At 40.8% G+C, this 20,497-nt stretch overlaps 1 long non-coding RNA gene across 1 annotated transcript; it reads left to right on the forward strand.

The window, feature by feature from the left end:
- Positions 1 to 20,187, forward strand: LOC109160600. Its single transcript, XR_002050787.1, has 3 exons — positions 1 to 11; positions 17,674 to 17,894; positions 19,927 to 20,187. It is a non-coding gene; the product is annotated as an uncharacterized LOC109160600 (long non-coding RNA).
- The last annotated feature ends 310 nt before the right edge of the window (positions 20,188 to 20,497 follow it).

The following is a 20,497-nucleotide window of genomic DNA, read 5'->3' on the forward strand; positions in this document are numbered from 1 at the left end:
CCTAACAAGTGGTATTACAACGGTTTAATTGAAAATTATTTTTAAAGATGTCGATTGTTACCAAGTTCGATATCGAGAAGTTCGACGAGAAAATTAACTTTTCTATCTAGAAGGTTCAGATGGAAGCCATTCTAACCCAGAATGGTTTGAAGAAAGCGCTAGCTGGGAAGAAGAAGAAGAAACCGGCTACAATTACAGATGAAGATTAGGAAGATTTGGATGACCTGGCACGTTCAACCATTCTTTTGTGCATGTCTAAAGAGGTTTTACGTGAGGTAGTAAGTGAGACAACTGCGTCAGATTTATGGTTCGAGCTGGATTCGCTTTACATGGCCAAATCTCTGGCGAACACGCTGCGTCTAAAGGAGCGTTTGTACACAAACCGTATGACGGAAGGTACATCTATTAAATCTCACTTGGATGAATTCAATTCTATTTTATTGGACTTGAAGAATATTGATGTTGTAATTGAAGATGAGGATCGTGCTATTTTATTGCTTGTTTCTCTCCATAAATCATACAAGCATTTCAAAGAACTTACGTTGTATGGTAATAGTAGTGATACCCTTACTTTCGACAGTGTTAAGTCAAACCTATTGTCCAAAGAAATGTTTGACTTACAAATTAAGTCTAAGGACAAAGGTGAAGGCTTGACTATAAGGGTTCGCTCACTTGAAACCGAGAGTAGCAATAAAAAAATCTAGATCCAAGTCCAAAGGACGTAAGTCCAACAAATCCTGTAAGTACTGCAAGAAGCATGGTCATGATGTGACTGAATGCTTGAAGCTGAAAAACAAGCAAGAGAGAGAAAAGAAGTTTGCTAAAGCTAGTGTTGTTGAAAGTAGTTCAGAAGGCGATGTTATGTTATTTGTTAGCTCCGGTTGCAAACGGAGCGAAGCCGAGTGGATTCTGGATTCTGGTTGTACATTCCACATGTGTCCTCACAAAGACTAGTTCGTCTCTCTGGAACCGGTTGATGGTGAAGTTGTCTTGCTAGGTAATGATACCCAATGCAAGGTTAGTGGAATTGGAAGAGTGCAGATTAAAACTCATGATGAGGTAAGTCCAACATATCCTGTAAGTACTGCAAGAAGCATGGTCATGATGTGACTGAATGCTTCAAGCTGAAAAACAAGCAAGAGAGAGAAAAGAAGTCTGCTAAAGCTAGTGTTGTTGAAAGTGGTTTAGAAGGCGATGTTATGTTATTTGTTAGCTCCGGTTGCAAACGGAGCGAAGCCGAGTGGATTCTGGATTCTGGTTGTACATTCCACATGTGTCCTCACAAAGACTAGTTCGTCTCTCTAGAACCGGTTGATGGTGAATGTAACACGCCTAAATTTTTAAACTTTCAAGCTTTATGAATTAAAGATAATATTATTATTAAATTCCAAAACAGAGCATACTAAGCATAAGTTTCTGGGGTGCTATGCCACATCTGAGCTGGAGAACGCAGATGCACAGGCTAAACTATATAACTATCCTCAAACAACGTCATTACATCATTATGGCACGCAGGACGAATAGGAAACTAACTATCTAAGCCTCGGGTCCTCTAGCGCGCTCCGGAGCTAATCATCTGTGCCTGAAAGCAAAATATATCTGTTCAGCGAATAATGCTGGTAACCCACTCCAACGCGTTAAAATACAATATAGGTATGTATATATATATATATATATATATATATATATATATATATATATATATATATATATATATATATATATATATATATATATATATATATATATAGGGTTGAGGTCAAATGAGGACAACAATATATAGAGGATTGTGAGGACAAATAATGGGCACACAACAAATTACTATCAGGCACACAATTTAATACATAATGACACACAAGAATACATGTAAGCATCAGGTTTCGAACCCAGGCTCTATTAATTAACAAATGTATGCACACGACATACAAACTGTGGCACACGACTACATTCGGCCATGCACACAACATACAGGCTAATGGCACACACTACATCCGTCCTCACAGTCCTCTATAATATACCTGTCCTCATTTGAACGCAAGTCTATATATATATATATATATATATATATATATATATATATATATATATATATATATATATATATATATATATATATATATATATATATATATATATATATATATATATATATATATATATATATATATATATATAGGAAAACCATTTTGAAGCCGGAAGATATATACTTAGGAGACTCTAGCTTTAAAACCGAGAATAGACTCAACAAGTAGGGACAAGCATATTCAACAGATATAATCATGCATATAAAGATACTAGCATATATCCTAAGGTCACAAGATCATTTCACATCATTCATATCATTATTCAATCATTATCTCAACACATAAGCACACTTTGGTGGCGCCACAGGACCAATCGCATGCCCATACATGAGGGTCAGCGCATATAGCGCTAACACGGGTCCGCAGCACCCTGCCTCGTACCGCAGCACGAAGGGGTTGATCGCAACCAACCGATGAACTGCAGCTCATCATAACGTTTGATTGCAACCAAACGGTGGACCGCAGCCCAAAAATTGTATTTCAGATCGCAACCAGATTATGAACCGCAGCTCATGTATAACGTTTGATCGCAACCAAACGGTGGACCGCAGCCCTATATAATATTTATATACCTGACCAATCGCAACCGGCCTGGTTAACAGCCGATGTTTCTCAACCCATCCAACCTCCCGTATAGCCAATTTGATCGCAACCAAATTGGGGTATCATGCACACATAACACATAGCAAGCACATGCAACCCACATTAGCACATTGGGAAGGGGGAGAAAACGTATAAATAAACTTATGCGTGGTCATCCACATACTAGGAATATCCCTAATGGGTTCATACATCTTTCACCTAGGCCAACGGGATACCAATTCAACTAGCATATAATACACAAGACTCTTTTATCCTACGAATGGTACCCGAAACATCAAACTAGACTCAGGCAGAACAAACGGGGTCCGTTGGGACACCTCGGGTGTCGGGGAACATCAGACGGGGAAACCAGGCCACCATCCCGCATTGGGAATTTCCAGTGGGTGGCCGGGGGGTGGAGGACCACCAGCCGGCTACCCGCCGGCGGCGAACTGCTGGGCAGCGGGTGCCCGGCGGGCAGTCGCCTGCCCGCTGCCGGCGACACCCTAAGGGGCAGCGGGTAGGTGGCGGGTTCCCCTACCCCCACCTACCCGCACTAACTCTTTTGCAATACTTTGGTCCCAGGATCTTTCGTGGAACCCGAAATCATGTTTAGACACTTTTAAACGCAAACGACGACCCCACGTAGTCAAATAATGGATCAAAACCAAGAATCACATTTAAATACATCCTAACATGACTTCTAAACATAATTAACACCCGATCATGCAAAATCCCACCCAAATATACCAAGAATATCACAATACGAAACTCACGATTTAACCTAGGGCTCTAATCATATTTAAATCACAAAATCATACTTTATCTTTAAAATCAAGAACATCAAGATTTATCAAGAATGACACGCAATTATCAAGTTCTTCTCATAATCATCAAGATTATCAAGATCAACACATGAGATCATCTAATCAACATCAAGATTATATCATAATCCTCATAAAAGATTTATCAAGACACAAGCATAGAATTGTATATCAAAAGGAGCCAAAGAAGAAGATTATTTCAATGAAAATAGGTTTTGTTGAGACAGGGGTTACCTCTTAGCCTTAATTAGAATCCTTGGCTATAAATGTTCTTTCTCTAAGATCTCCTCTTCTTGATTTCTCCTAGGGGAATTCTTGGAAATTCTTGTGTTGTGAAAGCTATTGTGGTGTGAATTCTAGGTGGCTCCTATGTCCTTATATATATCTAAGAGTCCTAATTAGGATCTGAATGGTATGGATTTACTAATTCTATTTCTTATAGGACTAAGGGTTTGGTTCAGCGATAAGGGTCCGTGGTCTATGGTGGACCCTTCCTAATTAATTAAGGGAATTTAATTCTCTTTTAAGGGTAAGTAATTAAATAATTAGTTTGGGTTAGAGGCCGTAACACGGGGTGTTACACCCTCCCCCCCCCCCCCTTACAAGAGGCTTCGACCCGAAACCGGTGTGTGGATCCATTCTTTCACCACTGGACGCCACGTATTTTAGCCTCCTGTTTAGGAAATGCGGCTCCACGTGTCGTTTTGCTGGGGGTAGAGTGGAGCTTGGTGAGGTGGTGTTTGGGAAGTTTGGGTCTACCTTGGTTTCCTGCTCCCGAGCTAGATGCCCCGTGTGTGCCCAATATGGCCTCTATTGCTACCACTCTCCGATCTAATGCGTGTGTTGCGTGGATTAGGGATGAAAACCCTTCATCCATGATTTGGTTTTGCCGGGTGAGTTGCGCGAGGATGCGCTCGTTGACGGTTCCTTCATCTTGGCCTCCCGGATTCCCCCTCTCTTGTGCAGGTGCAGGTGCGTTAGGCTCGCTATCTTCCTCCTGTTCCTCTTGTTCTTCTTGTTCCCCACATTCTTGCATTGCCCGCCTTAGTTTCTTGTTGGAGATTTCTAACTGATCAACCAACTCTCACCGTTCCTCCGTAGGCTTTAGGCAAACCTCCTCGAGGGTGATGTATTATCCCTCTCCGATATGGTAGATGTCGTTGCGGCGGAGGTTCTGGGCATTGAAAATCATCCCGCTTACGGGTTTGATTTCCGTGTGGCTTAGGTCTACCCCTTTCTTTTCCATGATCCAACTTAGGATCATCCCGTAGGGTAGACTAAGCCGGTTGCTAAACTTGAAAAATTCCATGTGTTTTAACATAAGGGCGGGTAGATTGAACTTGACCTTGTGTTTCGGAAAGTAGGCAAAGGTGCACTCTAAGCTCCCCACGTCTTTGCTCTTGTTGTTCGTGGGCAACAAGCTGTCAGTTACAATCATGACTAGCAACTTCTGTTCAGTGGTTAGCCATTTCCTGTTTGGCCGGGTGGCCGAGGTGAAGCCATCTTCCCTTCTTAGTAGGTACCCGAGGTAATCCTTGTACCCCGTTGCTTTGGTACCAATCCATGCCTTCCGGTCGTAGTCTGACACACCCGTGGTGGTCAGTTTCAGGAGTTTGGCCAAGCGGCTTTCGGAGAACACTATTTCTTTGCCCTGGACCTTGGTGGTGATTTCCAACTTGTCACCCCATTTGACGGCTACCAAGTGGTGATAGAATTCTTTCACCAACTCGGGGTACGTATCTCCTTTGATTATGAGATAGGTATCCAAAAGCCCTTGGAAATTAAGCATATCGACCAACTCCGGAGAGAATTGGTCGGGTTCGAGGGCTTTACCTCCGATTACCGTATAGTCGGCGTCGTTCCGCTCTGGGGTTCGGATCCCAACGGGCTTTTTCGGCATTGCGAGATTTTCCAAGGTGGTGTTTTTCTGGTGATGCTTTTCTGGTGAGGCTCCGGCGAGGCTTTTCCGGTGACGAGGCGGTGGTGCGGCTTTGGTTTCGGCAGTGGCTCGGGGTTGACGGTGAGGGAGCGACGGCCTAGGCGGAGTGGGAGGCGTGCGGCAGTGGGCGTGCGACGCCCGGTGCGTGGCAGTGGGCTCGTCGCGGTTGGCTTCCTGGCGGTGGAGGCCGGTCGCGTGGGCGGTCGATGGTGGTTTGCTTGGTGGCGGCTGTTGGCTGGACGGGTTATGTTAGGAATAAAGTGTAATGGTTTTGATATGCCAAATATGTATTTGTAGATCCCCCAATTTTATTTTATAGGTCTAATAGAGTCTTAGACCATGATCGGGAAATTATTTAAATTGCAAAAGAGAAAAACAGAGGAAGATGCATGAAAATAGAAGAAGAAGATATAAAGCCTAAAATCAAGAATTTGTCTGAAGAAAATGACAAATTGAAGAAGAAGATGAATGATATAATATTCACGTCAATGTTGCTCAAAGAAATATGCCAGAAGAATTTTCGTGAAGAAAATTAAGATTGGAAGATTGCATGAATTTGACTTGGAGATCAAGCATCTATGGAAAGAAAGGAGTACATCAAAGATGATTGGAGATTTAACTAATAAGCTGTACGGATGAAGTGGAAGATGTTTGATATGTTATACGAAATAGCTCAAGTTTGAAACTCACCATCAACAATTTGGGAAGCAATTTCACTTGGGTGGCAATTGAGAAGCAATTGCACTTGGGAGCCAATGTAGAATTGAAATTAGAATTGAAATTGGGAGCCAATTGAGGGTGCAATCAATTCAAGTTGGGAGCCAATGTAGAATTGAAATTGGGAGCCAATTGAGGTTGTAGTATGGGAGCTAGTTTCAGAGAAATTGAAATCAATTGAAATTGGGAGCAAGTTTCACATGGAATCAATTCAAGTTGGGAGCCAATTGAGGCTGTAGTATGTGATGCAATTTCAAATTGGGGACCAATTCAAAGAAGACATGGAGATCAAATTGAATTGAGATGAAATTCAATACCAGGAGAATTCTGGGAGCCCATGGAGATCAAATTGAATTGAGATGAAATTCAATACCAGGAGAAGTCTGGGAGCCAATTTCGAAGTCAAAGTCAATATTTCAAAATTGGAAGTAATTGAAGCACCAGGAGAAGAAATATTGGAAGTAATTGAAGCACCAGGAGAAGTTTGGGAGCCAATCCCAAGGCAAAGTCAATTGGGAGCCAATTACAATGGAGAAATTCAAATTTAAATTGGGTGTCAATTACAAAGGAGAAATTCAAATTGGGAGGAAGTTCAAAGCCAAATTGGGAGGAAGTTCAAAGCCACTCTCTGACGTGAGAATGAAGAAGATGAAGATGAACTTACAGTAAAGAATTTCTCACAAGGAAAAATACTAGTCTAACTAGTATGGGATTAAATTGAAGAATATTTTTAAATCCCAAAGATACAAGGACCACTTCAGAGCTGATCAGAGAAGCCGTTCTACACCCAGATATTCCCACTCAACGTAAAATCAGAGGAATATCAGATGAAGTTTGGGAGCTCATTTACATGGAGTTGAAGCTCTCTCAAACGGCTAGCTTATCCTTTCTGACAACTTTGCAGAAGATAAGATAAGATCTCTGACAAAAAGATACAAGATTTCAAAAATGAGATGGTCTCTTTCCAACGGGCAGATTCTCATTACCAGCTATAAAATGATGAAGATATTAAGACTTGAAGATGCAGGGGAACGAATAGAGCAATAGAGCAAAAATCTCATTTGGTACAGAGCATACCAAAAATCTTCAAGTGAGAAGTGAGAAAAGAAAAAGAACTCAGAGAGCTTCAAGAGAAAAATATTCTGAGAGTTCTTAAACAGAGCTAAACAGAGCATAAATATCAAGTGCTTTACTTGATATACTCAAAGAGAGAAAACACTCAGAGCGTTCAAGAGAAATCATTCCAGAGTGTTTATCTTCATCAAAGAGACTTGCGCATCATTGAAGATCATCTACAGAGTCTCGGAGTTGGAAGCAAGACAGCACTTATTTTAGAGCAAAACAAGAGAAGGGAGGAAAGTAGCACGGAGCTGTCAAATCCTGGATTGTCACACGGAGTTGTGAGATCCGAAGCAGCAGTGTCGGAGGCACTGGGCGTGATTAGTGCGGGCTTTGTGATCAAAGCACTAGATCACGGGATACGTTTCTACCGGAGTGTGGAAGACGAGGGGAAAGTAACGTAGAGTCGTGAAATCCTGGGATAGTAGCGCGGCGACGTGAAACCCAAAGCAGCAGTGTTGTGTCACTGGGCGTGATTAGTGCAGGCTTTGTGATCAAAGCACTAGATCACGGAAATTCATTGTATCTTGGAGCCAAGAAGTGGTAGATATAGTGAATTGCTCTTGGAGAGAAGAGCAAGTGGAGTAGGAGGATTACACCACCTCGCGAACCACTATAATTGTCTTGTGTTCTTTACTGCTTTCTTTACTTACTGCTCTTTACTTAATTGCTCTACACGAGATATACTGCTCACACAATCTCACACACACTTTATCTTTATTTAATTCCGCTGTGCACCATACTCTAACAATCTAGTTAAGAGTTTTGGTTTATCTCTGGTTTAGCAATTGTTGTGCTGTGCGAAAAAGTTTGAAAGTCTATTCACCCCCCCCCCCCCTCTAGACTTTCACCTTACCTCTTTTGGGACCAACAGGTTATGGTGTGCTTGGGTGGTGCCGTGGAGAGAGAGAGAGAGAGAGAGTGAGAGGGAGGAGGAAGAAGAAGGGTTTTTGATTTGGGGGTTTTGTGGGTTTTAGGAATTTAGAGGGGTTTAAGAAGGGAGTGCTCCCATAAAGTTTCAAGAAACACTTATAGGCTAGTAGTTAAATTTTTGGTCTTATAAGTTAGAGGTCTAAGGTTCCATTCCCATTAGTGGCATTAGTTTTCTTTGTTGTGCATTCATGGGATCTTTTCTTATCTTCCTTTTGACCCAAAGTGGTAAGAGGTTTGACCGGTCCTCCTTGCTGAACTTTTGCCTCCATTGTGTGTTGATTTTGCGACTCTTGGGTTCATGGGGAATGTTTTAGTCCCTCTTTTCATGCTAATTTAATTGACTTTGTCCTTTATTCCTGATAATTTCTAAGTAACTAAACTAAACAAGTGGTTTTACTACGAGGGTGGTTTACAGGGGTTCACTGATCATCCCAAGCAGAATTCTTTTAATTCCCTGGTTTTCTTCCGATTGATTTGCGGGGTCCTCGTCTCCTGGGGCCACGTTTTCTTCGTCGAAGGTGCCATCGTTTTCAAGATCGGCCTGAGTGCGGCTCATGACGAATACTTTTCCTGGAGCACCGTAGTTCCCTTGATTGTTTGCGCCCCCGTGTTGGCCCATGATTGTAGGGCGCGAGTTTGGGGGTTGAGTGCACTGGAAGGACTTGTGTCCTTCTCCCCCGAAGTTGATGCATCGCCAGGGGTTCCCTAGGTAGTCCTTGCCTCTATGGTCCTTGTTACATCTTCGGCAAAGGAAGGGCCTTGCATTAGTTTCGTTGTTCCTCAGGGGTGGCCCTTGGCCAGCTGGGTTGCTTGGCCTTGTGTTAGTGTTGTTTCTTGTCCTTTTTACAGGTGGTGCTCCACCTCCCGTGTTCCTTTTTCGAAACTGTTCCTGGACTCCCCGTTGTAGTAGTTGGATTCGATAGAGGTTGGCGGCACTTGTGTAAGCTTCGTTGAGGGTTCGGGGTCCGCTCACGATTAAGGCTTTTCAGGCTTCGAAATTGAGGCCGACACAAACTTTTCTATCTTGGTCGTCTATGTAGGTACCAATTCGGGTGCGAAATGGGCCAATTTGAGGAACCGTTTGTGGTACTCCATGACAGTGGCCATCCCTTGTTTTAAGTGAAGGAATTCCTCGTACAAGGTCGCCCTTACGTGTGCGTGATAGAACCGTTCTCGTAGTCGTGTCTTTAGGCTTTCCAGTTGAATCCCGGTTCTTGTTTGTAAGTGGGTCCCTCGTGGATCCATCAAAGGTCGGCCTCGTGTCCGAAGTAGAATGAGGCTATTTCTACGCGGTGCTCCTCTGGGCATTCCACTAACCCGAGGATTTTGTCGAAGGTTCGAATCCATTCTTCGAGGATTGTGGGGTCCTTTTCCCCTGAGAAGATGGGTGGCCGATGGTTTGAGACTTGTCGAGTGACATCCGAGTTCCCGTTTGGCGGTGGTGGCGGTCAGTTGTTGTTACCGAGGGCTACGTCGCTTAGTGTCTGGGCGACCTGAGTTAGTTGTTGTAGAGTCTGAGCCAGAGGATCGTGAGTAGTGGGTTCGGGGGTCCTTGATTGCCTTCTGTTTGGTGCCATGTCGATGGTCTACAGGGCCAATGTTTATTGTAACGATGAGTAAGTGTGTTGCACCCTTACCTTGATGCGATAAGCATAGGGGAGTTCTTTAAATTAAGTGTAGAATATAGTGAGGGGGAAGTTATGTAATGATAGGTAGGCTCACAATTTCACCGCGCGTCCTAAGATTCCTGAGTCCTATGTTCCTAAATACCTAGAGTTCAAGCTTAATTTCCAAAAGTCTTGTCTTAAGAGTCTTATCCTAGGCTCAAGCTTAGGCTCTGATGGCTGTAACACCCCTAAAATTTTCAACTTTCAAGCTTTATGAATTAAAGGTAATATTTATTAAATCCCAAAACAGAGCATACTAAGCATAAGTGTCTAGGGTGCTATGCCACATCTGAGATGGAGAACTCAGATGCACAGGCTAAACTATCTAACTATCATCAAACAACGTCATTACATCATTATGGCACGCAGGTCGAATAGGAAACTAACTATCTAAGCCTCGGGTCCTCTAGCGCGCTCCGGAGCTAATCATCTGTGCGTGAAAGCCAAATATATCTGTTCAGCGAATAATGCTGGTAACCCACTCCAACGCGTTAAAATACAATATAGGTATGTATATATATAGATATAGGAAAACCATTTTGAAGCCGGAAGATATATACTTAGGAAACTCTAGCTTTAAAATCGAGAATAGACTCAACAAGTAGGGACAAACATATTCAACAGATATAACCATGCATATAAAGATACTAGCATATATCCTAAGGTCACAAGATCATTTCACATCATTCATATCATTATTCAATCATTATCTCAACACATAAGCACACTTTGGTGGCGCCACATGACCAATCGCATGCCCATACATGAGGTTCAGCGCATATAGCGCTAACACGGCCTCGCAGCACCCTGCCTTTTACCGCTGCACGAAGGGGTTGATCGCAACCAAACGATGAACCGCAGCTCATCATAACGTTTGATCGCAACCAAACGGTGGAGCGCAACCCAAAAAGTGTATTTTTGATCGCAACCAGATTATGAACCGCAGCTCATGTATAACGTTTGATCGCAACCAAACGGTGGACCGCAACCCTATATAATATTTATATACTTGACCGATCGCAACCGGCTTGGTTAACAGCCGATGGTTCTCAACACATCCTACTGCCCGTATAGCCAATTTTGATCGCAACCAAATTGGGGTATCATGCACAAATAACACATAGCAAGCACATGCCACCCACATTAGCACATTGGGAAGGGGGAGAAAACGTATAAATAAACTTATGCGTGGTCATCCACATACTAGGAATATTCCTAAGGGGTTCATACGTCTTTCACCTAGGCCAACGGGATACCAATTCAACTAGTATGCAATACACAAGACTCTTTTATCCTACGAATGGTACTTAAAACATCAAACTAGACTCAGGCACGACAAACGGGGTCCGTTGGGACACCTCGGGGGTCGGGGAAACATCAGACGGGGAAACCACCATCCCACATTGGGAATTTCCAGCGGGTGGACCCGGCGGCGAACTGTTGGGCAGCGAGTGCCCAGCGGGCAGTCGCCTGCCCGCCGGCTGCCGGCGACACCCTTAGGGGCAGCGGGTAGGTGGCGGGTTCCCCTACCCCCCACTGACTCTTTTGCAATACTTTGGTCGCGGGATCTTTCGTGGAACCCGAAACAATGTTTAGACACTTTTAAACGCAAAGGACGACCCACGTAGTCAAATAATGGATCAAAACCAAGAATAATATTTAAATACATCCTAACATGACTTCTAAACATAATTAACACCCGATCATGTGAAATCCCACCCAAATATACCAAGAATATCACAATACGAAATTCACGATTTAACCTAGGGCTCTAATCATATTTAAATCACAAAATCATACTTTATCTTTAAAATCAAGAACATCAAGATTTATCAAGAACGACACGCAATTATCAAGATCTTCTCATATTCATCAAGATTTTCAAGATCAACACATGAGATCATCTCATCAACATCAAGATTATATCATAATCATCATAAAAGATTTATCAACACACAAGCATAGAATTGTATATCAAAAGGAGCCAAAGAAGAAGATTATAGCAATGAAAATAGGTTTTGTTGAGACAGGGGTTACCTCTTAGCCTTAATTAGAATCCTTGGCTATAAAGGTTCTTTCTCTAAGATCTCCTCTTCTTGATTTCTCCTAGGGGAATTCTTGTGTGGTGAAAGCTATTGTGGTGTGAATTCTAGGTTCCTCCTATGTCCTTATATATCTAAGAGTCCTAATTGGGATCTAAATGGTATTGGTTTACTAATTCTATTTCTTATTGGACTAAGGGTTTGGTTCAGGGATAAGGGTCCATGGTCTATGGTGGACCCTTCCTAATTAATTAAGGGTATTTAATTCTCTTTTAAGGGTAAGTAATTAAATAATTAGTTTGGGTTAGAGGCCGTAACACGGGGTGTTACATTGAAGTTGTCTTGCTGGGTAATGATACCCAATGCAAGGTTAGTGGAACTGGAAGTGTGCAGATTAAAACTCATGATAAGGTTGTCAGGACTCTTACCAATGTTTTGTATATTCCTGATTTGAAATGTAATCTGATATCCTTGGGCACCTTGGAATCTCTGTTGTGTAAGTACACAGCTGAAGGTGGAGTTTTGAAGGTTATAAAAGGCTCTCTTGTTCTCGTGAAAGCTTCTCGTTCTGGAAGCTTGTACGTGTTGCATGGCAGTACTGTAATAGGTTTAGTAGCGGTATCCTCATCGATGTCTGATGCAGATCTCACTCAACTATGACATATGCGTTTGGGGCATATGAGTGAGAAAGGCATGCATTTCCTAAGCAAGAAATGCCTCCTTGGTAGTTCAGGTACGGGTAAATTACAATTTTGTGAGCATTGTGTTTTTGGAAACAAAAGATGCTTAGTTTCTCTACTGCTACACACCACACCAAAGATGTATTGGAATATATACATTCTGATTTATGGGGACCAACTAAATTCCAGTCTATGAGAGGTTGTAGATATTTTATGTCTATTATTGATGACTTTTCTCGTAAAGTCTGGGTCTATTTCGTGAAAAAAAAAATCAAGCATTTTCTTTTTCAAAAAGTGGAAAATACTTGTTGAGACTCAGACAGGAAAAAGAGTCAAGAAGCTCAGGACAAACAATGCCTTGGAGTTCTGTGAGTCAGATTTCAATGATTTCTGTGCGGCAAATGGAATCGCCAGGCACAAGACCTTGCCTGGTAAACCCCAATAGAATGGTGTTGCCGAACGTATGAACAAGAATCTGTTGGAGAGAGCTCGTTGTATGCTCTCTAATGCTGGGTTATGGAAACGGCGTGAATTTTGGGTAGAAGTCGTTTCTGCTGCTTGCTATTTGGTGAATAGATCTCCAATTCATCCCTTGATTTCAAAATTCCAGAGGAAGTTTGGTCAGGTAATCCTGTTGACTACTCTATCTTAAGAGTTTTTGGATGTCCTGCATATGCTCATTCCAGTAGGGGTAAATTGAACCCGAGAGTTGTCAAATGCATTTTCCTTGGTTATGTTTCTGAGTCAAAAGGGTATCGTCTATGGTCTCCTGATTATCAAAAAATCATTCTGAGTCGAGATATCACTTTTGATGAAAATGCACTACTTTTTTCTGGAAAAGTTACCAGTACAAGTGAGACGTAGAGTACTACTGCTGATGGTAATACTAAAGATGATGCATCTACAAGTATTGCACCTCTCATCGAGCCACAACGAGAGTACTCTATTGCCCAAGATCGGCCTAGGAGGACAATTAAAAACCTGCTAGGTATGCTAGTGACGATGAAACCCACTTGGTTTCTTATGCTCTTTCAGTTGCACAGGAGGTTGAAAGTGATCCATCCTGCTATTCTAAGGCTATTTCCTGTGCCAACTCGTCCAAGTGGTGGATTGCTATGCAAGAGGAGATGGAAAGTCTCCATAAGAATGAGACATAGGAGCTGGTAGAGTTGCCGAAAGGTAAACGCCCATTGAGTTGTAAGTGGATTTACAAAGAGAAAGAAGGCATCCCTGGGTTGAGAAAGCACGGTTAGTTGTTCGAGGTTTCGATCAACGTGAAGGTATTGACTTTAATGAGATTTTTTCTCCATTTGTTCGTCATACCTCTATACGTGTTCTACTTACTTTTGTTGCTCTTTTTGATTTGGAGTTGGAGCAACTTGATGTAAAGATTGCTTTGCTACATGGGGAGCTTGATGAAGAGCTTTACATGTACCAACTTGAGGGGTTTGAAGTTCTTGGGAAGGAACATTGTGTATGCCGTTTGAAGAAGTCTCTTTATGGGCTAAAGCAAGCTCCAAGGGAATGGTATAAGCGGTTTGATGCATGTATGATAGGGCAAGGATTCTCAAGAAGCCAATATGACATTTGTGTCTATTTTAAAGAATTTTCTAATGGGTCTTTTGTCTATCTGCTTCTTTATGTTGATGATATGCTCATTGCTTCCCCTGATATGTCTCTTGTTGATGACTTGAAGTCTCAACTAAGCAATGAGTTTGAGATGAAAGACCTCAGCGAAGAAGATTCTTGGCATGGAGATACACAGGGATCGTCAAGTTGGTAAACTTTATATATCCCAGAAAAAGTATGTTGAGAAGGTGCTTGATCGATTCAATATGTCTAATTGTAAGCCTATGTCTACTCCACTTGGTGCACATTTTAAGTTATCCTCTGATTCATACCCTAAGTCTGATGTTGATGTGGCTTATATGACAAAAGTTCCTTACTCTAGTGCTGTTGGAAGCCTTATGTATGTTATGGTATGCATTAGACCTGATTTGGCTTATGATGTAAGTGTTGTGAGCCGTTACATGCATAACCCTGGTAAGAAACATTGGAACGATGTTAAATGGATTCTATGGTACCTAAAGGGTACTTCGTCTTTGGGCTTGGTTTTTGATCGAAATTCTTTTGCATCTACTGACATTGTGGGCTTTGTAGATTCTGATTATGGTGGTGATCTTGACAGACGTCGATCATTTTCCAGTTATATTTTCACCCTTTGTAATTGTGCTATCAGTTGGAAAGCTACGCTTCAGTCTATTGATGTGTTATCTACGACTGAGGCGGAATATATTGCAGCAACAGAGGGTGCCAAAGAAGCCACTTGGCTACGAGGTTTGGTTATGGAACTTGGTGTTTCACAAGGTCAGACCGTTGTGTTCTCAGATAGTCAAAGTGTTATCCATCTCACGAAGAATGATACATATCATGCCAAAACCAAACACATTGATGCCAAATACCATTTTATCCTAGAGGTTGTAACTGCGGGAGATATAGCCATTCAGATGATTCATACATTGGAGAATCCAGCAGATATGCTCACCAAGCCTCTTCATATTACTAAGTTCAAGCAGTGCTTGAGTTTAGTCGGCTGTTCCAGTTATGAATTCCCATAGTGGATTTGCTCTAAGGTAGAGATTGTTAAGACATAAATATATGTGGCTCAAAATCCTTCAAGACCACATACCATGTTGGGTATGTTGTCACCATGCAGCACATAGCGTCCACATTGCATGTTCAGGTCGTCCACTCTGCACGTAATAATCCGAGATTTGCTCTCCGCATTTTGCTTTCCTCATTTATCTTTATTTCCTAGTGTATAAATAGATTAGAGTTGTTGCTTTTGTAACTCACTCAATCATCAATATCAATACTAAGGACCTTGTCGTCCAATGATGCCAAGTTGCTCCCTTATGTGGGAGGTGATAGGTTTGAATATTGGTGAAGGCGCAGTAGCTTGTACGTGTGTGTATATATATATATATTCTTTTATTCTTTATTTTGTCATTTATATATTTTTGCTATTATTTAACTTTTATAATTCTCAATTTACGATTGTTCGTTTCCGCATTATTCCGCTACATTCCTACATTTTTCAAGCTCATTTGGCGAGTTGATTGGCTTCCACATATTTTTTAAAAATAATATATTATATTAACCTTACTTTTTAATTAATAATAATAATCATAAATTAAAAATTAAAAAAAAATCTTCTCAAAAATAAAATGTAAAATTTTATGATTATTATTACTAATTAAAAATTAAAGTTAATATAATATATTATTTTTAAAAATATATGCGAAAGTCACATCAGCTCTCTAAATTCAATCATCAAATAGTTGACCTTTTAACTTGAACACAACCTACAAATAGTGCTAATTGCATTTTTTTTATGTAAATTTGAAATTGTAATTGAAACTTTTTAAAGTTGAAGGGCCTAATTACACAAATCAGTATAGTTTGAGGGGCTTATTTGATCCTTGTCCTTTTGTTTTATTTTCGGCACAAGTGTCAAATAGGTCAATCTACTAATTCGAAGTGCTCAATTCCCCCACCAATTAAAATATGTAATCAGCCACACTTACTTTTTAAATTTGTTCGATTAGCCTTTTTTTTTTTTTTACAGGTTACCTTCGGGTTGCCAGTCCATATTGGTGACTTGTAATTTTATTTTATTAATATTCAAATAAGAGTGTGTGCTGAGGTGAAATTTAGTTCCTAAATCTTTGTTAGAGTCATCGTTGGTTGGCGATTCCTTCGGAAGATTCATGGAAGGTCACGGAGCTCGCCGGAGAGGGACCGTGGCGGAAGCGCCACTATAGCATTTGCCTTTGCCTCGTTCTTAAACCGGAGTGGAACCACCTTGGCCGACAGTGGTGCGGCGGAGATAGCGGTCAGATTTTCGAGCGAGTTGGCGACAGTGAAAATGGACCTCAGGGGGTGGTGACGAAGGTCGCCCCGCCGATGAAAGCAGAGGAAATGGTGGAGAGAGAAGCGTAGACTAGAAGAGATAGAGGGAGAAGAATCAGCAACAGAACCCTCCAATCTACATCTGAAACCCTTCGCGAAAATATCGCTAATATTTGCTTTGGCGATGGAAACGCGGCTCGGAGACAACGATCAGCGCTGCTCGACGGCGGATCTGTGCTTGGAGACAACGATCGACGGCGACGCTGTTTGGAAATTGGCGATGGCGGCCCTACACGATCGGAGTCAACAACGACGAGTCAGGAATCTGCTCAGGGATGCCGATGGTTTATGTTGATCACTGATTGCCGATGGGCCTCCTTCCCGAACTCTTTGAGCGATCGGCGATTGAACTCTAAAACGTCCGATCGACTACGTCGGTGGATCGATCACCTTGCCGTCCATCAATAGCAACGATTCCAGTGAAGTAGATTGTGAATCAGTAATAGAGCTTAGGGTTTGTAGAGAACAGAAAAGAGAGGAAGAGATAGAGTGAGAGAGAACAGAATTTGGCTATCATTCATCAAAAAACATACCCATTACAATAGAATTATTCTCCTTTATATAACGGCTAAGGATAGACTAAACGACACCGTTCGATTGCTTCCACTACAAGAAAAATCGCGAATCGCGACGGGAAATCGCGACGGACTATATTTCGTCGCCATTTAGCGACCGAAATTGCGACCGAATACATTCCGTTGCAAAATGACGACGGAAACGGCGGCGGAATTAAATTCCGTCGTGAATCTTGGCGCAAATATAAAATAAAGTCCGCGAAATATTGGCGGCAAATATTCACGACTGAATTTGCGACGGAAGTAATTTACATCGTCCATGTTGCGACGGAAAAGGCGACCGATTTGTGTTCCGTCGCGAAATGGCGACGGAATTTGCGACCGATTTAATTCCGTCCTTAAATGAATTAAATTTTAGATTATGAACTAAATATGGCGACGGAAATGACGACCGCCTAAATTCCGTTGCAATAGTTTTATTAAATTTTATTTTTCTTGTACTTAAACGCCGGCTTTTTGACTATGAAATTAGAGTTAAAATAAAATAAAATAAATCTTTATAACCCTAAATGCAAAAATCTCTAGAACACACCAAATAGCAAACACTCCATCGCATTTCCTAGACGCTGAACTCCTCATCGGCCATCGCTGAACGCCATCGCAGAACACCGCCGTCGCCGTGCAAGCGTCATCATCACCGTGCAGCTGTCACCGTCTCCGTGCTGCCGTCGCCGTCGCCGTGCAGCCGTCACCATCTCCGTGCAGCCGTGGTCGTGCACCAAAACTCCGTCCCCGTCGCCTCCTCCTCCATTTCTAACCGGTAATTCTTTAACATATTCCCCCAGCTGATTTCAGTTCAAATACAATTGCATAGTTCAGTCTATATTTCCCTGCCTATTGTTTAATTTTGTGGTTGAGTTAAAAAAAATAGCAGTACAGTATATATTTAATTGAATTGAATTGCTTCACTCAGTAATTTTGTGGTTGAATTGATGATAATTTTTTTTTTAAATTCATATCTTGACGCTAAACTATCATTGTAGTTTTTGCCTTATTGATGTGCTGGTGATTGAGTTATAATCTGTTGAAAAGTGTGAAACTTGGGGGATGAAGCACACTTTTTAAGAATTTTGGGTTGTGTTGCCTTGATGATAAAAGCTTTTATTCTGGAACTAAGAATGTTGTTGTGTACATTATTGGGTTGTGGATTTGAATATTGATGCTTGAACAAGCCTTTTGAAATGCCTAATATAAACAAGACTTGAGAAAGAAAATTTGAAACACAAATTAAATGGGCTCCTCAGACCTCAATTGGTGTCCCCTAACAAGCACTACTAACTGATGTTGTGGTGTCTATCTGTGTATATAATTCACTCAGTTTGAAGTTTGAGATAATGCTGGAGTTGACTTAGTGGTTTGGTTCTCAGTGCATTCTGTTTGGGGCATACAACCTATGATTCTTTGTATTTTATGTCCTTTTGTTGCTCTCTTAATAACTGAACTTGTAGTGATTGTGGGTGGCACTATGAATTCATAACCCTCCTTTGCCATGATGAATATTTAAGTTATTTATTTTTTAATGAAGAGGTTGTTCTAGCTTATTTGCGAACCACTTGAACATAATACTTTATTTTAAGGGGAGTTGAAGGAGAATACATTTTTTTTCTACTCCAACCAGTTATTGATAATAATTAAGTAATTAAATAGTTTATGAGAGTCATCTCTCTGGCAGTATACTTAAAGGAGCCAGATTGTTTCCTTGAGTCTTAATTAATCTGAACCACTTGATTCATGTGGGTTGTGCAATGTTACCATTGATAGAAGGAAATTGCTAGGGATACCCTATGTCATCAAAATAAACATTGTCTCTATGTGTTTGTATGAAATAAAAATAAAGGTTGAAAAGGATGCAGTCTCCATCAAGAGAACTGAACTACTATATATTGACTATATGCTTCTCTTCTCTTGTATGTTTTTGATATACATACTATTGTATCATATAAGGCTAAAAGTTTGTGAGCTTAATTGTACGAGTCTGCTGCTCTTGATCTGTTCAAAATTTCTTCTGCTAGCTACTGTATGCAAATAATATATCCTCATATAGGACAAAAAGAAATGCAAACCAGTTTTCATTTTTAATAGGTTAATTTAAATTGCCAAGCGGTAATGAGAAAGAATATAATATTTATTTCTCACAATTCAACTCTTTCTAAAATCGTATATGTTCGTTCTTTTAATTGGTTAGAGATCCGAATGGCTAAGAATTGTAAACTAAGTAAGAATTGCAAGGGAAAAGTATAGTATTATCTTTTTTGGTGAAGTAGATAATAGATTTGTCATTTTTGTAATTGTTTTTATAGTATTCACTAAAGGGATTTTGGACAGAATGTAGTGGATATTTGATTGCTTCTTTCTTTTTCATTTGCATAATCATTACTTTGAAAATCATGTTAATATATGTGAATATAAATATTTGTCAATGGTGGTTGGGTTGGAATTCATCGTGACCTAGATATGTTGGTGAGAACACTGAGACGGTTAAGGAGACGGGTGAGAATATGATTTCAAGTCTCATATTGAGCACATTTCTACTTGTAAACTGTAACCATTTGCCATTAGAAGCTTGATCTGTTAACCACTACCTTCTTATTTTTAAATTTTTAATGTGCACTTCTATCATTGAAACTTTTTTTTATCACATTTTGTTTTATTCATCCAAAAAAGGCACTAAACATACTTTTGCCCTTTTATTTGCAAGTATTGTGTTTCTACAAGATTGAATTCATCAGTTAAATTTATATTTTTGTTTGCTTCTAAAATACTTTGTTGTGTATATTTTTGGCAATGTGCAGGTTGATGTGCAGGAAGAGAGGTGAGAAGAGATAGAGTGAGAGAGAACAGAATTAGGTTTTCATTCATCAAAAAACATACCCATTACATTCGAATTATTCTCCTTTATACAACGGCTAAGGATCGACTAAGCGACACCGTTCGATTGCTTCATAACGGCTAACTAACCACTTACTCAAACGACAGCGTTTCACTCCTTCTCTGCAACGGCTCTAACGGCCTGCTATCACACGACGTCGTCCCACTACCCATGTGACACCCCATAATCCAAATTCAATTAAGGGATTAATTAAGTAATTAATCATAATCCAATTGGTAATTTAATTCCTTAAATTCTTGAAAATTCAATAGTCGGGGACTAGTAATTGACTAGTCAATCCAAAGTCAAGTGTTGTACCTAAAGCTTTGAGGATAGTACCCTTGCTCCCTTACACTTCTTTATTTTAGTAAGGGTAATAAAGACATTTCACCTCATGTTAGTATTGCAAGCTAACCTAGAAGACACCCTTCGTTCTTTCCCTTACACTTTCTAAACTTGAGCTCCTCCTTCTCTCTAAAAGTTAGATAGCTTTT

The sequence above is a fragment of the Ipomoea nil genome, unplaced genomic scaffold (genome assembly GCF_001879475.1).
Source record: "Ipomoea nil cultivar Tokyo-kokei standard unplaced genomic scaffold, Asagao_1.1 scaffold2854, whole genome shotgun sequence".
NCBI lineage: Eukaryota > Viridiplantae > Streptophyta > Magnoliopsida > Solanales > Convolvulaceae > Ipomoea > Ipomoea nil.